At 36.7% G+C, this 17,635-nt stretch overlaps 1 protein-coding gene across 3 annotated transcripts in view; it reads right to left on the bottom strand.

Annotated features, from left to right (window-relative positions):
• TAB3 (TGF-beta activated kinase 1 (MAP3K7) binding protein 3) overlaps positions 1–17,483 on the bottom strand; it is a 50,656-nt gene extending 33,173 nt beyond the window's left edge. For 2 of the 3 annotated variants that reach the window (XR_003254073.1, XM_026069044.1), the window contains exons 1-2: positions 17,363–17,482; positions 14,852–14,954 (exon numbers count right to left, since the gene is read on the bottom strand). The gene's annotated coding sequence lies outside the window, so the exon portion shown is untranslated. Of the gene's footprint in view, positions 1–14,851; positions 14,955–17,362 lie in introns of all 3 variants that reach the window. The other variant, XM_026069046.1, reaches the window with a different exon arrangement.
• Between the last annotated feature and the right edge of the window lie 152 nt (positions 17,484–17,635).

The raw sequence follows: 17,635 nt of genomic DNA, 5'->3' as shown, positions 1-17,635 counted from the left end.
CTCCTCTAAATAGATAACTGAGTTGCTATCAATAAATCCAAAATAAATTATGGTCCATTCGCTGAGTAAAAGCAATGTAATCAGGTCAGTCCTCTGAGACTGCTTATATTTCCTAGAAGGCACACAGTTGCACTTCACACATTCAGGGGTATAATATTTGAATTTTTAGCTAGTTACTCAGTTTACTTGGGCAGCTCAGAATAAACTATTTCACAATGAAGTAAAAGTTGGACGATTCTTATCACAGTCAGCTTAAGCTGGGAGAAAGAACTACAAGACTGAAATTTACTCATTAGGGTCAACCATGCCATGAGTTAGTAACAGGGTCAGTGAATAACGGCAACAGAATCTTTCCAAAATGAAGTTTGTTTATGCTACCAAACAAGCTGCTATTAATTTGAATTAAGTTATTCTTAAAGCAGAAAGAGAAGAAAAAAATTCTGTATCTACCGTTTAAAAATACCCCATAACTTGAAGAAGCAACAAAAAACAAAGAGACATTAAATTCATCACAATACATGCAGTATCTTTGCTTTTCCATAAAGAAAATATTTTACAGATTAGTATCAGTCCTAATGCAAAAAATTTTTTTGCAATTCAAGCACTATTAGACTCAGATATGCAATGTAAAGACAGTTTTCCTGCAAATACACAGTTTTCCCTTAAAACAAACTAATTTTCCCCCTGCACACTCTTACAGATGTAGGAAGGTTCTGCTTGTGCTTTTTCCAAAGAGAACAAAAATAATTCACGATCACATGGAAAATTTAATTCCCAAGTTGTGCAACTCATCACAGGAAAAAAAGGTGAGAGCAGTAATACTTTAGCAAAAGTATTGCCAAACATCATTTCCTGCTTCTGAAATCTCACTGAAAGATTTTTATGATGTCTAAGAGTAGTAATGTAACAGTAACAAACAAAAGTTATAAATAAACAGACTGGTAGGATTTCTCTGATAAGTGTCTCAAATTTTCATATGACAAACCTTGAAAATATTCTATATTAAATACAGTGACTGTACCAAAGATTTCTACTTTGTTAAAAACTGCATATATGGAAGAGTATTACAGGATAAGATACAGACAACAGCTATAACACATAGCTATTGTCTTAAACATTAAAATTTTGCTGCACCAATAAGCAAATGATCACAAAACATGTTTATATCTGTAAAGTAGTATTTAATTACCTGCAGAGATAAAAGGAGCTACTAACTAATATCAGTTTCAATTTAAATGACCTCTGTAAGTTTATTAGAGGCCCATTTGGCAATAGTACCAAAAGCAACATCTATATTAAAGATTTGCCTGTATTCTCTACCTTGAGGAGAACTCATATCTGAGAAGACCAGCTGAGAGACAGAATACAAAGCAGTAAGAGAAGAAAACAGTACTGGAAAGCATTAACACCAATGCAACACTGTTTCTGGCCTGACTACTGCTAGCCTCTCCTCATGGCCACCTTAAAACTAGAAGGAAAACCCTAGACTAGAAAGAAACGAAGTTGAGTGAGGGGACAAGAAAACCTCATTTCAGAATCCATGGCGCAAACAGACTAATGGAGGATATGACTGTACACAGAGGAAACAGAGGAGGGAAGTGGAGAGAAGCACATGAAGGGGAACAAAAAATAAGACAGAAATAGGGAGGGAGCAGACATAAAACAAGGAACAGATAGGAGTTAGTACAAAGCAGTGCAAAAAGATCATGAACAATGCAGAGAAATATGAACCAAATACTCTCTAATCAACAGAAAACACAAATTTCTGTTTCTGAAAATTAATCTCTGGTTGCCTGACTGCCTACATATCTCTGATATGACTAAATGCTGTAAAATATTGTGGAAAAGTTGGACAGCATGCCTGTCTTTTGTATTGTTCCAGGAGAATTTGGTAAGATAGGAAATCACAGCATGGACCCTGCCTATTTTGTGATATATTCTGACAGATATTTACAGGAATACACATAAGGCTGTCACAACAGGTCTTTTCATGTTTGTGTGTATGTATGTAGGTATGTAAGAACATACATGCTTGTGTATTTATGCATACATATACATATGTGTATATTTTATATATATATAATATATAAAAAAATCAACACACAGAGTACAATGCTGATATCTCTGTGAATCAGTCATACATGAGAAACTGCTGTACCCAATTTCCTAGTGAAAGAGATGTTAAAATAAAAACACTACCTGCTAACTAAAATACACACATGTACACACACGATCTCCAGATGTCATATAATCTCTAGATTGACATTTATTTAGGAAGAGTGTCTTAAAATTTTGATTTTTGTTTCTGCAATTCTGTTTCTTTTCTTTTAAGGACACATTCATCTTCTATTAACATTATTTTAAGATGAAAATTTTTACCTCAGCTTAGTCCCAAGACTTTCTCTGGAGATGTAACTTAGATACTAGACAAATGGAGACATTCTTTAATGTTTTCATTCTGCACTGGCTTCAGTCTTCTGTATACATAATATCAATACAATACAAAAAAAGTCTGGTCGAAGGAAAGCTGTGAGTTTCCCTCTTCCCATAAGCCAGTACTGTGTTACAACTACTGTGGAGAGAAACCTTGGTAGTATAGGGTAACATTTAAATAATCAACACTCAGATAAAGCAGTAGCTGCCATCTGTCTGTGGAATTGTTTCAATGGCAAATCTCCATGAGGAAGTGTAGATATTTCAGAGCCACTTGTTCCATAATCTTAGGCCAGAAATAGGACAAGCCAAAATAGATATGGAAAGACTGGAATATGAACAAAATTGTTCATCCTAAGAYGCACTGATGCATTCCTGCCAGAATTCTTGTACAGCTTCAAAGGACTTGAACAGTATCCAATGGCTTAATTTGATAAAAGTTTTACAGTGTCCTCTTCCTTACAGAGAACCTGGCACAAAATCAGGTATTTTAATGCCAACAAGGGCAGGCTGAGTGACTACAGATAGCAGAGGTAAAAGGACAGACACCGACACTGAACTTTTCTACAAACCGTATTCACCTCCACTTCACACTGCCAAATAACTTGCACTTTTCTGTGTCCTCAGGAAACTGATTTTTCTGACAATTTAACAGTCTTTAAATTAGAAGCTTTTTGAATCTCAGTCAATTATAGCTATAAGCTAGTATGAATTGATTCTAAGGACCATGCTTTCTCTCTCTCTATGAAGCTTCAAGTCATGAATTTGATAGGTTAACAAAAACTATACTTGCAGTCTTGAACACCTTGGTTGCTCACTGACATTGCCTACAAAGGCACTCAGCTCTCGGCCACGAGTCACATTTGTTTATTTTTCTTGGTTTGGTACCAGGCTGGGAAATTTCAGGCCCAAATGATGAGACCAAAGCAATTTCTGACTGGAGAATGCATGACATTTTACGTATAACTGAGTATAAAAAGACTGATTCTATGATGATGGAGAGTAAATAAGCTAGTATATGTCATCATGAGTTTTAGCAGGAATATGTTTAACAACTCTGTGGCTCCAAAAAATGGGGCTTACAATAGAAAAGTTGTAAGGAAAGAGGCCCTTTAGGGCTAAACAGTCTTTCCACAGTTGGCACTTCATGGCTATCTGCTGGTAGAGAAAGTTATGAGCAAATTTCACTGTCACCAATATGGCTACAGGAAACAAACTGGGAACAGACCTGAATACGAGGCAAAATGAATCAAGCACATTTTCTGAAGATGACTTTGACTTCTTAAAGAATTCCACACAGAACAGTCTGTATTAGCAATCTCAGTTTTAAAATATATTACCTTTATTCTATATGAAGAATATTCTCCCAAATCAGAGTTAAACATGTATATTAAGCACTTGCAGCAATCAGCATCTCTTTAAGGGCAGATCATTTGCACACTGATCTGACCAGTTCTACTCCATTAAGGCTGGTAGGATAAACTGCTCTGATTTCATTTCCCTTTTAGGAAGCTATCCTCATAATCCTGCTTTAGAGGAAGAAGAAAATAGGGATCAGAGACTGCTCCAACTTAAAATAGTTACTAACTCATTCTACTCTTAGAGAGGTTTGGATTATTTTACTTCTCTAAAACAAAAAGGTGCTGTCTGGCAGCTCAAGGTGTGCCCATCTTCCAGAAGCTCTGTCTTTTTTTGTTCTAACAGATCTCTCCATTATTTTGAGGCAAGCAGGTGTCTTGGGGATAACTTGGTAAAGCAGTAGCAAAAGAACTGCCTGAAACATTCTTTACATTACTCTAAAATTTCTCTAGTATTTGTGCTGTGCTCAGTGCTATTCACCTTCACAGAAATGAAAGAGTGCAAATGGTAACCAATAGTTTTGAGTGGCTCCTGATTCAAGCTACAGAAACTTAAAAGTCATCTTTCACCTGATATGGTACACCTTTGCCCAAATGCTGCAGCAAAGGAGAAAATACAGTGCTAAACTAGTTCTTTAACCAAATCTCTCAATTTCTTTACTGTTCAGAAGTGGCACAATGCACACATTTTGTAAAGAGAGGAGCAACATGGAGCAAGTCCAGCTCTTCACTTAGACACTAAGAATTTGAATCTGAAATACAGGTCTTTTTGGTCTAAGTCCCYGGAATCTTAGAAGACCATCATTTGCTGAAAACACAGAGGGGAAAAACACCAGGATCATGCATCTTCCCACATATCAAATACAGTCCTGTGTACAACAGATTAGACAGCATAAAAATCTTAAGTTTAAACTACATTTGCAGTCACCCCCCCCAGTGACTGCCACCAGAGTATTCCTCTGCAGCCAATAACTGATATCTGCCCTAGACACAAGCAGCATGAACTGACAGATGTATAGACTTCAGAACCAAAAGAGTAGTTGAAAGTAATTCCGTCTTACCAGTTTTCTGTTACAGTAATTAAAAGTTAGTACTGTTTAAAGTTTTTTCCTTAGATTAAAAAAAAAAAGAGTGAAATATTTTTAAAGCAGAATCTGTTAACAGAGTTACATTTTAGTATAGTATTTTAGTTAACTTCTCTGCCAAGGAGGATACCAGGTTTCATTCAGGGTACACAAAAGACCTTGGACACTCCATGACCCACTAATTCTCCATTGTGTAAACAGCTTTACTTAGGAAGTTAATCTTAAGTCAAATATCCTTTCATTACATATTTTGTCTGATTTTCAAGTTAATTAGAAATTTCACAAAAATTTGAAAAGAACTGTTGCAAAAGAGATCATACACTCAACTTGCCACAAATACTTGCTCCAGTACAGGATCCCTATTCYTTTGTCTGACAATATGTCAGGTTTCCACACCTAACCATACAGGTTGATCAGAACAGCAAATTTTATATACTTGAAAAGTAAATTAACTGGACACAGACAAAATATTCTTCAAATGAGTCGCTGCCTTAACAATCAACACATTTCCAAGTACACCTAAGAGTAAAGACATTCTGTAGGTGGTCATACATGCTCAAATCAACCAAACTGATTCCAGCATAAAAAAAAAGTAACAATGTGTAAAGAAAAGCAAGCATACATTTACATTACAAGTTCAAACACTGAAATGTAGTACTGACTAGCTACTATCTATTTAGGTCAAAATATTTACTACATGCAGCAAACTTGTCCATAACTAAATGCCATTATGAAAGAATCAAAAATAAGCACGTTTAAATTGTATGCAGTATAAGAAGTTTTAATAATTTGTAAGTTACTACAATAAGTGGGGTTTTTTTTAATTCAAATGATTACCTTTTACTTTCAATTAAGAGCTGAACTGCATGTACATTGGAATAATCAATTTTATTTAGCTATCTTACATTTTAAGTTAGTTTTTAAATTACAAGTGTTAACAAGTCTCTTTAGAGAAGTTCAYAGAATAGACACAACATGGGCCAATTTGGGAGTCAGTAGAAAGATGCAACCTACTAACAAGTTCTATAGTATTAGAACTTCTCATTAGCAAGTGCTATCTAAAGACATTTCCAGAATGAGGGGGAGAAAATAGTAATTTCTTTAACACCAGAAGTGCAGAATAATTAACAGCAGGAATAATAAAAAAGAAAAATTACATCCAAATATCAAGCTTGTAACAAATGTTCTCTAACAGTGAGTATAAGATTGCCCCTACTTATTATATGAGGGCTGCAGTCTACTTCCCTCTCCTCTGCAAAAAGAGGTAAATAGGGAGTGATAAGGGAAAAAGAATATCAAACATCCAAATGCTTACACTTTTTTCTCCAGTACAGGGTGTCAAGCAAACAAAAAAAGTCCAGAAAAAGAAAGACTTTTTTTTGCTACTGTTGTTGAACTCAGAAAACATTAAGAATTGAAACAAGAAGTGAGCATGAGGCACAAAACAACCTTTAACTTCAGGAAACAGAATTCTGGCGTGGCCAAGGGGTGCAGGGCAGGGGTGGAGGGGGAGGCTTTGTCTGGTAAATACTTATCAGCATAGAATGCCTAGCTGTAGCACCATCAACTGTATTGGCTGTTTCTCCAAGAGACAATTATGACTTCTGGGGTCTGGTCCGACTGTATCACAACCACTTTAAACCAGCAAAAATACACAATACTACTGAAAAGACAATTTCTTCCTATTTTTTTCTTGTCTGCTTGCTCCTCCTGATGCACTAGCACAAATGTTTAGGGACCAAATGGTGACCTGAACCTTATTAAAGCTTAACTTTTATTTAMAAAACCCAAATACTAGCTTAACTTGGAATTGTTCCCTGATTAACCTCAAAACCACAGAAACCTTGTGCCTGAATCAAATACAAAACATAAGGACAGAAACAGGCAGGAACGGGAGAGTGAGACGCGCTAGATCAAAATGATCATGGTAATACCTCACTAGGAGGATCTCACAAGCAGACTCTCCTTTTAGGTAAGGTAGAAAAGGCTATTCCATTATTAGTCACACATTTAAGACTCCATTTAGCAGCTTTCCTTCTGTCTGGGATGCACAGGTACCTCATAGTTGAAGTAGGCTTTGGAGAGACCCATATATTTGACAGATCATACTTTACTTACTATTTTAGACACTGAAAAATTTAGATAATATTTTGGAAGTCTTATTTTCAAATTTAAGTGATATAATAATCGGTATCCTTGTGACATCCAAAGGACCTGCACTCAAGCAAGTCAGGAACCTAAGCGACAGGGAGAGGTATACTRTTTGTTTCCAACTTCCCTAAAAACCTTGCTTTCTGAGTCTATATTTTCTTTTTTCTTATTTGGAAGAATCAGAAAAAGCAACAGTTCTTAGCCTTAACCWCAAACAAAAAAAAAAGCTATGAGTCCAGACTGATTGTGAAGGAATGTCAGAGGACAGCAAACAAGAATCATGAAACAGACAGACTAACTGAAATAACAGGGCAAGCTACACAAAATACCTACATTATACTGAAAAATATCAATGTTTTAATATGAGACAAACAGAAATTATATGAGTTTAATCCAGTGTCATAAAAGAATTAAATCAATCACCTAAAAACAAGTTTACAATCACCACAGATTAAAAAAGAACCCTCCTGAACAGTTACTCAGCAGAAATTTTTTAAATTGCATTAATATTATACTCAGAAATGCTTCATCATGTTTGACTACTTCTAAAGTTGTTTCATAAAACTGACATAAGTCAAATATATGTTTATTATTAAACTATTTCAATTCAATTTTGAGGTTTACACCTTGGTAAACTCATTCAATGTTTAAGCATTAGTTTTTTTATAGCTACCAACTCAATTAACTGTTAAAGGAATCCGAGTTAAAATCTGTTTCCACAATTACTCTACTAGTTTTTAAGAACATATTGCTGAAATGACTACCAAAACATTTCCTGAATATTGCAAAAACAACAAATGTTTTGTAGAGTACCTGTCTACTAGATAGTCTTATATTAATTACTACTCATGAACAAATAATGCAAAACATCACAATCTTCTGCTTGTTTGCAATTTTTATAATTTGATAAAAATTAAGATAAGACCATTTATGATTATGTAACATAGCTACATAATTGCCAAATTCTACTATACTCAGAAATAACTTGCCACACAAGTTTAAACAAGTGCCATACACTTGCTCAAAAAAAACAAAACCAAAACAAAAACAAACAAACCACAAACCTTTCAGTAAAAAAGACTTGGAAAAGTAGACAAAAAGAGTCTTACAAGTCTAAATGCATTTCCCCTAAGCATATGGATTTTTCATTTTCTGAAAAACTAAATAGCCTGTACCATAAATAGCTTCATTTAAAAATGAGTGCAGCTTATGTAAGCATGTGGCAGTCATCATAAACATTTTTACTGATGGCAATACAACCAACAGTGGCAAAAAAAAAAAAAAGTGTGTAAGCATGCTCAGTTCAGAAGGTAGCATTTAGAAGCTAACTTCAAATACTGGGTTTATTACAAACTGCTACTGAAAAGGCTTAAACTCAAATATTCAGCAAAAGGGCAAACAGATACAAGAACTACAGTACACCAATGATTACACTCAAGCACACTTATTCAGAGGAGCTGAAAAAGAGAGAAATTTGCCACTGTCATGAGAGCATAATCTTTACTGTAAGCCATGCCTCTACTACTTATAATCTCTGTGATGAGACAATTGGCTTGGTGGATGAGGGGAGGGCAGTGGATGCCGTTTACCTTGACTTCAGTAAGGCTTCTGACACTGTGTCCCATAACATTCTCATAAACAAGCTGGTGAAGTACAGGCTAAATGAGCAAACAGTGAGGTGGGCCGAAAACTGGCTGAACTGCTGGGCTGAGAGGGTTGTGATCAGCAGCACGAAGTCCAGCTGGAGACCAGTCACTACCAGTGTCCCCTAGAGGTCAGTAGTGGGGTCAATACTGTTTAATATCTTCATGAAGGAACAAGATGATGGGACCAAATACACCCTCAGCAAGTTTGCYGACRATACAAAACTGGGAAGAGCAGCTGATTCACCAGAGGGCTGTGCTGCCATTCAGAGAGACCTGGACAGGCTGGAGAAATGGGCAGAGAGGAACCTCATGAAGCTCAACAAAGGCAAGTGCAAAGTCCTGCACCTGGGGAGGAATAACCCCAGGCACCAGCACAGGTTGGGGCTGACTGGCTGTAAAGCAGCTCTGCAGAGAAGGGCATGGGTGTCCTGGTGGACAAGTTGAATATGAGCCAGCAATGTGCCCTTGCGTCAAAGGAGGTCAATGGCATCCTAGGCTGCATTAGGCAGAGCGTTGCCAACAGGTCGAGGGAGGTGATTCTTCCCCTCTACTCAGCACTGGTGAGGCTACATCTGGAGTTCTGGGTCCAGTTCTGGGCTCTCCAGTACAAGACAGACATGGATTTACTGCAGCGAGTCCAGCAAAGGGCCACAAAGATGATTAAAGGACTGGAGCATCTCTTTTAAGGAGGCAGGCTGAGAGAGCTGGGATAGTTCAGCCTGGAGAAGAGAAGGCTTGGGGGGGATCTTATTAATGGTTATAAATATCTGATGGAAGGGTGTCAAAAGGATGGGGCCAGACTCTTCTAAGCAGAGTCCAGTGGCAGGACAACAGGCAATGGGCACAAACTGAAACACAGGAAATACCACTCACACACAAGAAAACACTTCTTTACTATGAGGGTGTTTAAGCACTGAACCCAGCTGCCCAGAGAAGCTGTGGAATCTCCATCCTTAGAGATACTCAAAACACAATTGAACATGGTCCTGGGCAATCTTTTCTAGGCAACCCTGCTTCAGCAGGGGCTTGGACTAGATGATCTCCAAAGGTGCCTTCCAATCTCAACCTCTGTGATTTGTAAAACKTTAAGTACTTTTCTTCTCCTCTCCTGAATCAAATTATGATAAATACCTTTTTTTTTTTTCTTCTAAAGCTCTGTAAGTACTTAAAAAGGCCTTAACTTTAGGACCTTTCAAAAAGAATTTTTGGGAAAAACAAGACATCAAGACAATTCTTTAGAGTGGTTTACAGAAAGAATAGGATGGACTAAACGAAGCCTTCATGTATATTTTAACAGGAATCAGTGGAAAAACATGGAAAGAGAAAAGGGCTGACTTTTTTTCTTGAACTGCATTCATGTAAGATTAGAGTTGCAATTTCTTTTGATTCTTTCCTGTCAGTTCTCTCACATCCCCTCCCATCCAGTCCCTACAAATTCCAAGACTATGAACAGCAATCCCCACAATGATCTCTTCAGTGAGTCCACCAAGGGCAATTAAAAAAAAGGTGGGCTTTGTTTGTTTGGCTTTTTTTAATTACAACAGAGTAAGCTGAATATTCTCTTTGAGATGATATGAATTACTTAAAAAGGTGAGAGAAGTAGGAGTTCTTTCCAAAAAACGGAATCTTCCATCAAACAGAAGATACCTGGCCAATAATGCTAGGTTTGTCCTCCTGCTAACAGACAAACATGAGTGCAAACTGCACCAGGACTACTAAAAAGAAAAGGCCCCAGAACTTAATTGTACAGATAGGAACAAAACAATGCAACTTTTTGCCTCCCTGCCCTGATCACATCTTGGGCAACATATGCTCTCAGGAGGCCTGTCACTCAGTTTTGTTACAACTTGTACAGAAAGTGGTATCAGGGAAAAGCAGCTTTCAAGCAACTGAGTGTTCCTCCAGAAACAGCAGTACTGTTTGTCACAGTACTAGCAATGTCTGTGTTGTTGATACTAGTGTCTCACTGAGTAACAGAAAAGATCAGTGGAGATCTCTCAATGTCAGCATTAGTATAGACAGACGTCAAAGGCTTCAAAAGCATTTGTAAAGAGGTAGATTTAACTTAAGAGGATCTCTATTCTGTCATTTTAAACAACTCCATTCTACTGCAACAGGTATGGTAGAGACAGTTATCTCCTGTTGTCCCTCTTTCTTTTAAACTGGATAGTCCAAGAAACTAAAAAATAAAAAATAAAAGTTTTGTCACAAAAATGTTAATAAATACAAAAGATGATTGGACATGACAGGGACTTCATCTCACTATCACTGGCTGCTAGTAGAACTGCCCCTAACATCTCCGATACGAAAGCAAGAGAAAGTGCAAAGTGTATATGTCATCCTGAACAGTTACTCAAAAGCTCATAAGCTCACAAAACATGAAGCATTTGCAAACCTGCAGCGAGATTCATTCTGAAATACCTGTGTAGAAAGAACATTGATGCACATGAAAAGGAATGGTAAAAAAAACTTTTACAACTGCACTTTCACAATGTTGTTCTAAAAGCAGGAAACAAAGCAGAGATTCAGAGTAAAATTACTGTTATCCCAGTCTGTTCATTTGAAGCTTTCTAATGAGTTGCAAAACTCATGCCAATTTACAAAAGCACAGACAAAAGTGTCTTGTTTTAAAATCTAAATTTCATATAAACGCTCTGAGCTCAGTTACCAACACTTACTTAGCAATTCTACGATTATTAAAACCATATCAGTACACTGCTGGCTCGCATAGCAACTAAAAGACTGATCTGTACCGGGAAAGGACATGTCGCTGTAGAATCAGCCAGAAAACAATAGAAAGTTTTTAACACTTTCAAGTCAGCAGCTGGAAGAAAGGTGACACTTCATCTAGCAAAGCTTCCTAGTAGAAAATTAACCCATTAACATTTTTGAACAAATATAAAGCAAAACAGCGAAACTGTACGAAATCAACACTTTGCCTTATTTGGACATGTCATTTTTGGTCTGGCATTAGCAGCATTAAAGTGAGAATTACTATACCATCAAAATATAATCTTCAGAGTTCCAGGAAGGAAAGGTAGGTACATTTCAACAGCAAAGCTCAACAAAAGATCTCGTGCCTGGCATACTATTTCTGCAAGTTGATCTTCAAGAACATAACATGAAAGACAAATTTTAAATCCCTTTCAAACCTTGCACAGAATCCAGGTAAGCAAAGAACAACTCCCTCCACTTCTTCTGGACCGTTATTGATCCCCCTGCCCAATGCTGAAAACCAAGGAGGAAAACAAATTCCTAACTCTTTCCAGGTACTGGAAGAAAACATCCACAACTTGAGTTAAGCCAAAGTATACAAGCTTCCCACAAAACAATAAGATTTATACGTGAGGATTTATACGCAATGCGACAAATGCTACAACATACACAGAATAAAACAGGTCTTCTGCCAGCTACTTGCGAGCTACTTTAAGAAAGCTAAGATGTTGYAAACTAGTACAAATTTTTCAAATAGATAAGACTTCAGGAAAAATACATTATAACATAACCAAGGGAAAAATGAAAGCTTAAAGTTGCAACTAGATTAAAATAATAGCACCGCTGGGATCTTGTTATCAAATTTGAACAGTCAACGCTGAAAACATTTTAGAAAAGTATCCATATTTTTTCATGCCACCACATCCGAAACAAATGCTGGTAGCATTAATTTTTTTTCCCAAAAGTAACCATAGATTGACCATGATTTCACAGAAACTGTGCTAGTTTTCAAATTAATACACATTTCAGTGGATATACAATTTAAAAGCAAGTGTTTCGCTAAAGGGTACTGAGTGTGGAACAGGATTGATTAAACGCAACCTGCTGAAAAGTGTTTTTAAAAAACTGTTCTTAAGTATCCATCAGTAAGCCGACATGCAGGTAGGAAAGCATCTATTCTTAAACTATGCTAGGTTATTGAACACTACTATAACAAAATAACCTTTAACTCTAGTCTGTAGCTTCACTATTTGCTTACAAACACATCCTGCTTTATACAACCTCTGAAAAGAAGAAAAGGAGAAGTAATTTTTCCTATTATAGAGTTATGTTAAGACAAAATTAAGACAAAACCTGGTAATACATTGAAGATGATTTTAAAATAGCACTACAGGCATACCTTGGAGATATTGCGGGTTTGGTTCCAGACCACCGCAATAAAGTAAATATCACAATAAAGTGAGTCACACAAATTTTTCGGTTTCCCAGTGCAAATAGAAGTTATGTTTAAACTATACTGTAGTTATTAAGCGTGCAATAGCATTATGTCTAAAAAACAATATACATAATTAAAAAATATTTTATTGCTAAAAAATGCTAGCCATCATCTAAGCCTTCAGCAAGTTGTAGTCTTTTTGCTGATGGAGCAGCACTTAATTTCCTTCAAGAACTTTTCCTTTGCATTCACAACTTGACTAACTGTTTGGCACAAGAGGCCTAGCTTTCGGCCTATCTCAGTTTTCGACATGCCTTCCTCACTAAACTTCATCATTTCTAGCTTTTGATTTCAAGTGAGAGATGTGCAACTCTTCCTTTCACTAGAACACTTAGAGGCCATTGTAGTTATTAATTGGTCTAATTTCAATATTATTGYGTCTCAGGGAATAGGGAGGCCCAAGGAGAGGGAGAGAGATGGGGGAACAGCCAGTCAGTGGAGCAGTCAGCAAACACACAACATTTAGCGATTAAGTTCACCATCTCATATGGGCGTGATTCATGGTGCCCTGAAACAATTGCAATAGTAACATCAACGATCACTGATCACAGATCACCATAACAGATATAATAATAATGAAAAAGTTTGAAATATTGCGAGAATTACCAAAATGTGACACAGAGACACGAAGCGAACACATGCTGTTGGAAAAATGGTGCCGATAGACTTGCTCGACGCAGGGTTACCACAAACCTTCAATTTGCAAAAAATGCAATATCTGCGAAGCGCAATAAAGCAAAGTATGCCTGTATTTTAAATTCAGTTCCTGAACAAAATAAAACCCACCTGCAATCCAAGAAGCAATGCTGCTTAAGAAAACAAAGCTGTACATAATCTTAATGGAGAGAGATTTTTTCACTTTTATACTATTTTGTTATGTTGGCTATTATGAAACAGCACTTGAAGGGGGAAAAAATATACAAGGTAATAATCAGATACATGAATATTGAAAAATTAGTTCAATCCTGACATGAAACAGAGACATACACAGTGATTTATCTAATATATTTTCAAAACGAGAAAATGAGCAAGAAAAAACAAATATTATCTCACTACCCATCTTGAACTACATGGTTTATTAGCAGCATTCTAACATTGCCTCATCATCATATTACATACTGAATTTTGCGAGATGTATTTCAGTTTCTCATACTAATAAAAAGGCCTCAGTGACGCTTTTCTGGTATCCAAGAGACTCATATGCACATCTACTAATACTACAGTGCCACCTTTTAAGTACTGACTGACATAGCATAGAAGCTGCTGACAAACTACCCATCTCATACAGAATAAGAAATCAGAAAGGATAATTGGTACCACAGACCCTGCTACAAGAACAGTATCTGGTTTGACTTATGTCTTTTGTCTTAAGCTGGAGACCCACATTTGCATAACATTATTAGCATAATTYGGAAGCCTTTCAAAGGAAAACTTTGATACATTAAGGTTTGGCAGAATACAAGAACCTGTTCTGGAAATGTTTTGAACCAACACCTTCAACACTTGTGTGAACGAGTCTAAACTTTAAAAAAAGAATTTCTAAACTCTCATCTTTCCATCTAGAAAAAAATGCTTCAAACACGTGAACTGGGACTACGACATCACTGTACACTCAATCTCAACAAAATTACCCTTGGTCTCTCACAAGAACAACGTGGCTAATGTCACTTTTTAAACAAAGTTTAGTCTATTACATCCACAGAGAAAACATACATTATACAGACTGCTGCAGGACAGCAAAAGGAAAAAAAAAAAGAAAGAAAGAAAGAAAAAAAGAAAAATACCTGGAAAGTTTGGCAGTGATTTGAAAGTAACACCCCAATATCAGTTTACTGTGCTAACCGAAACTACCAATTTCCAGTTTAACTTTATTTTTCTGTTTGTGTAAAGACAATAACAAGGAGAGGAAAAAACATCAGAAAACCACAACACACAGCAGATAGTTCTACTTTATGAACTTCAAAATACCTGCATTCAAAAGTTGTCCAAAAGGTGCTTACAAAAAAGTCTGAGGCTTTATACAAACTCTCCATTAGTTTCACTCTCCATTTGTCAGCTGCCTTTCAAGTGCCTGATATAACAAAAAAATAAAGTCTTTCATTACAAACACCTTTATTATATTTGTGTGCACACACATATATACATACACACTGACATTGCACTTACTTCAACTCACTGTAGTGATTAAGAATGTCTATATGACATTCTTTGAGTAAAATGTGTCCTACTGTAGTTGAGTCAGATGGCTAAGCATACAGGATAGATTTCACTTTATTCAAAATTTACTAGATACAATCAATCCTGGATCAACACTAAAATATTTCTGATGTCAAAGAAGAGAATCAAAGACTTTTCCTTTTATTGTTAGTCAGTGCTTTTGTTAAAATATTGCAGTTGTAGAAATAAAGATTTAAACTGTTATTCCACTTGATGCTACAGCTCTTCTCTGAAAAATAACTCAAAATACCTTCACAAGTTTTAGGCTTATTATGCACTGCAGCACATAAATAAATATATAAACTTGACCCGAAATCTGGTATTTAAAACCCACATACATTACACCACTCTTGGTGTAATCAACCAAGAACACTTTTGCAGGTCATGCTTTAGGGCTACTCACTAAATTTCAAAGTAACTATAAAATGAATAATCGCAGGATTAAAACTAGCAGAAAGTGTCTACAGGCCAAAGCAATCAAAAACTTCCTTTCATTCAAGCACTACATGTTTTTTGAGAGGGAGCAGAAATAGGCAAGGTATTACAGGATAACATTAAGAATCATATTAATGTATTCTCTTGGACAATTTTAAAGGAATCATTTACAACTAGAAACTGTTACACCTCTGCAACTCAATGGATAGAGCACAGATATCACCAAAGTGTGAGTTGGGCGGGGGAGTGGGGACATGTTTTAGAACACCTATTCAACTTATCTTGTCTTCCTCAAGATGACAATTCCCAGAAGCAAAAAGGACCCTCGATGGAATCCAGAAAACAGCATGAAAGAATGAACACAGATCTCACAGTACCCTCTTTACAGTTAGCAGCAAGCACTTACAGTAAAATTAATGACCCAAACCAGAAAAAAATAAATAATCAAAGTTAAGCTTCATAATATGCATCCATCACTCTTATCCATCTCATTGTACCTAAAACAAAGATTTAAAGGCAGACAGAAATTCTGATTTTACTGCCTTTTACCAATGAGTGTAAAAACTATGTTAATAATTTTATGGACAAACTTGATGTATACATTGATACAGTCGACATATACATTGATACAGGCTGCTGTACCACTCTTCAGATCGCTGCTATCAACTGACACCATTCACAGGACAAGACGAAGAGCAGACTTTAACAAACATTGTGAAATACTTTATTTTTAAGAATCCTGTTCCTCTCTCACTAGTAAGAGGAAATGAATTCAACATTTCTTCTTTTTGCATGAAATATGTTAACCGAAAATATACTGGGGGGGGGAGGAGTGCTATTCTCACAGATCTGAAAAACAAAATTAAAGCTATCAGAACAGATATTGACCTTTGATCATATAGGTTTTACCTGTAGTTCTTTTGCACTAAGCCCTCCCAAAACAAAACAGATCAGGTAGGCCTGTTACAGAGCAGAAGCCTGTAAACTTCCTACTCAATTTTGTAGTAGTGAACATCAGCACTAAAATTAATGGACCCCATCAATAAATCAGCAGGAAAGGTTAGCCTATTTGCTCTCAATATTTATTTAGAATGGAAGAAGAGAGGAAAAGAAAAAGCTACTGTAGAACAGCAAGCTGACAAATCTTAAAATGTTATAAAAGCATTACAAACAGTTATCTTTTTAGCTGATTTTTAAAGTGGAAATGAATACAGTATATATTAATAGCTTATTAATAGCATCTTGAAAGCAGTTAACACTTAAACCTTCAAAGGCAGTTTTATGCATATGCATACCTATTTGATCATAGTGTCTTGCTTTACTTTTTGCATTACGTTCCTATGTGGCAAACCTGGGCCATACCATTTTTTTGGTGATAGGGATTCTCTAAAGTATAGTTACTCTCAAGTCATTTAAGCAACTGCCCTTCCTCTCTTTGTTTTCTCCTTGCTAAAGTAAARGAAAGAACAGCCAATATTAAATTACAAATCATGTTTGAATGAAGGAAAAAATGCACCAAACACACAGACAAACACTAACACTGAAACAGCATCAAGCCATAAATAGTTAGAGTAGCAACATTCTACCATAACCTCCTATTTAAAAATGAAACAAAACAAATAATTAAAATATATATATTTTTTTCCTCTGAACAGCCGATGTAAACAACCAATAGGATCTCAAATCCAACCTCGAGACAAGACCCTAGACAGAGCGTAACTAAGGCCTTGCTACCTTTGGGGCCCTTCTATCCCCAGAGCCAAACCACAACAGCATCAGCATCATATTGCAGTCAACACATCGAAGAGGCAGCGGCAACTCTTTTACCTGCAGTTTTCACACCCGCAACAACACAAACGGTATCTGTGGTCTAGCACGCACCACAGCCCCTGTTAAGCGGACACCAGTGTGGGACCCCCAGGCAGTCAGGCACCCAGCCACCCTCTCAGAAAGGCCCCAAAAACAAAGACCAAAGTTTTCCCTGCTCGGTGCGTGGGAGTGCGACAGCAAAACACCAGGCAGGATCAACACGGGCACCCTCCCATCACCACACCCCCGCCCCCACGCCCGCCGTGGCGCACCCGCGCACAGGTGCCCCCC

Source organism: Apteryx rowi, unplaced genomic scaffold (assembly GCF_003343035.1).
Source record: "Apteryx rowi isolate R43461 unplaced genomic scaffold, aptRow1 scaffold_285, whole genome shotgun sequence".
Classification (NCBI taxonomy): domain Eukaryota; kingdom Metazoa; phylum Chordata; class Aves; order Apterygiformes; family Apterygidae; genus Apteryx; species Apteryx rowi.
Note: the sequence above shows the minus strand (reverse complement) of the source record. Positions and strands in the feature narration are given on the sequence as shown.